The following is a 2,550-nucleotide window of genomic DNA, read 5'->3' as shown; positions in this document are numbered from 1 at the left end:
GAGATAACAAATACTACGCTGACGTCCTCTTAATTGTTTATCGCTTTTAGTTCATACAGTGGACCATTCATATAATGGTTATCAAAACTGAAATATATGATGTAGTATATAAAAAGAACTAAGAAGTCAAGCCAATGTATTGACAATTTTTCAGTGTTGACTTGAAGAAAATTCTACCAGCTCAGATGAAGCCATACAATATTGGAGTGAATTATGTAACTCAAAAGTAAGAATATTATTGATAGGTTATTATTTTAAAGCTATTAAATAGTATTAATTAACATACCTACCTGTTCATGTATATCTAATTGTGTGCCTGGACATATATTTGTATCGAAAATGCTTAGCCTTTTTTGTCAAAGTATAATAATAAAAAATAATTAGGTATATGCAGGGCTTTGCACCCGAACGTAACCAGAAACCCGAATTTCCATTGGGGTTTACCGGAAATACAAATTATTGAAAATTAAGTGACATATCAGTTTGTAATTATTTTTTGCAACTAACGCGACTAAGAGGATAAGAAGATAGTAGTGTAAGTTTGTAATGGATAACTTAATTTTTTTTTTGTAACTAACAATAATTAATTAAAAATTAAAAAAGACCTTGATGCTAGATGATTGTTTTATTTTATTTCACAATATTCAATAATAGACAACAGTATAATTGTGTTGTAAAACATTCTTAATCAAAAATAAATATAACGAAAATATATTTGGTTAAAAATTAAAATAATATGTAATAAGCTAGAACATTCTTCTGTTGAAAAAGGACTGAGTAAGTACTAATTAATAAGTAATAAACTAATAACTAATAAGTATTAATATTTAATTTGTATTTTTAATCTTTTTCATTATGTTTACTTTAAATATAAAATCAGATAACTATATCAAATTTGCATTGAAAATCTCATGTTAATTGATATACAACATGGGTTTTTATTTAAACACCCGAATTAACCATAATTAACCCGAATAAATTTTCATTTAACCGTAACCAGAAAAGTGTATTAACCCGTAACACCCGAATTCAATAACCCGAAATATCTTTCAACACCCGAAACCCGAAACCCGAAAAAATGATTCCGGTGCAAAGCCCTGGGTATATGTTACAATCTTAAAATCTCCATCGCTTGCTTTAAAATTGAAATGAAAATACAGACCTATGTACAAATTCTACAATTCCTCTGTCCTACTTTTTATATAATATAATTACTATAGACCACTCCATAGAACTTTAATTACAATAAATTTGTTTTTGTCTACACTGAAAATAAGTAAATACAGATTTGTAAATCAACTTCTATAAAGTTGTTTGTAATTTTCATCTATTGAATTACATTTTTTTATTGTAAATTAATTATTGAGAATTAAGTTCATATAAATTGTATTAATTTACTCATTAATTAATATTATTAGTCTAATATTGATAAACAATATTCAGTTCATTCTTGATAGCAAATAACACAAAATTCAATGTACTTGTGTTATTTATGAGGTAATAAAACGTATTAATTAATGTTCATGTCATGATTACAATAGAGTAACTTGTATTTTATTTTTAAAATTAAACACCAATAGTCAATATAGTATTTATTATCATATTATTAGCCATATTAACCAAAACGATTGCCTAAGTGTCTTATTTCCAAGTATTAAATATTTAATTTGTAAAATTGGCTGTTTCAAATTTTTGATTTCCATAACTGAAATTATTATACATTTTTTTCATTAAAATAGTTTAATAAAAATATTAGTTACTATGTATTTATTAAAAATTGATACTTTTTAGATATAAAATAAGGAAAGGGAAGAATTAAGTAATACAGTTTATCTCAAATATAGCATCCAAGTTAAATTGATTAATGATATATGATTATTTACTACTTATCAGTAGGTTCTTAACATTCTAAATAGTAGGTACCTACAAATACTTAAAAAGTTTTTATTGGGATTTTTATTGTTTGATTACCAAAGTCTGAAATAAGTGAAATTTTTAATTTCATATATGGTCCAATCAAATTATATTCCTTAAAAATATACCCAACTTACAAATTGTTTTATTTTATTTTATTTTTTTTCACTAATTGTTTAAAAACAATTTAACAAGTATGGCACATAAAATAACAAACATTAATTTTGAGGAATGTTGGACATTTGTACAAGGAACTGTAAAGAAAATCACAACAATGGACAATATATCGAGAGACGAAATTGAACAAATGTTTCGATATTTTCGTTGATTCACACAGTCAGAAACTTTATAATTCGATAAAGTTTTTACTAGAGGAACGGGTACTTCTACTATTGAGTATTGTTCAAACTGAAAATACTGCAAATCTGTTGGAAAATTATCATGGAAATTGGCAGAAGTATTGCAAAAGTAGAATAAACTTAGATTTACTGTACCAGTAAGTAATTTTTTTTAACCAAGATTACATTTTAAAGTATATAAAACATATTATAAATGCATTCTTAGCATTTACAATAAAATCAAATGATAAGAAACATAAACTGTCTGAGGCAAAGCATTTGTATGGCCACATTTCAC

The 2,550-nt window shown here is 25.1% G+C and overlaps 1 long non-coding RNA gene across 3 annotated transcripts in view; it reads left to right on the top strand.

Moving 5' to 3' along the window:
• Window positions 1-2,550, top strand: part of LOC107885280 — a 9,572-nt gene that overhangs the window by 1,963 nt on the left and 5,059 nt on the right. For 2 of the 3 annotated variants that reach the window (XR_003839875.1, XR_003839873.1), the window contains one exon: window positions 155-226. This is a non-coding gene — a long non-coding RNA (uncharacterized LOC107885280). Of the gene's footprint in view, window positions 1-50; window positions 227-2,550 lie in introns of all 3 variants that reach the window. The other variant, XR_003839874.1, reaches the window with a different exon arrangement.

This window comes from Acyrthosiphon pisum, chromosome X (genome assembly GCF_005508785.2).
Source record: "Acyrthosiphon pisum isolate AL4f chromosome X, pea_aphid_22Mar2018_4r6ur, whole genome shotgun sequence".
Taxonomy (NCBI): domain Eukaryota; kingdom Metazoa; phylum Arthropoda; class Insecta; order Hemiptera; family Aphididae; genus Acyrthosiphon; species Acyrthosiphon pisum.
Note: the sequence above shows the minus strand (reverse complement) of the source record. Positions and strands in the feature narration are given on the sequence as shown.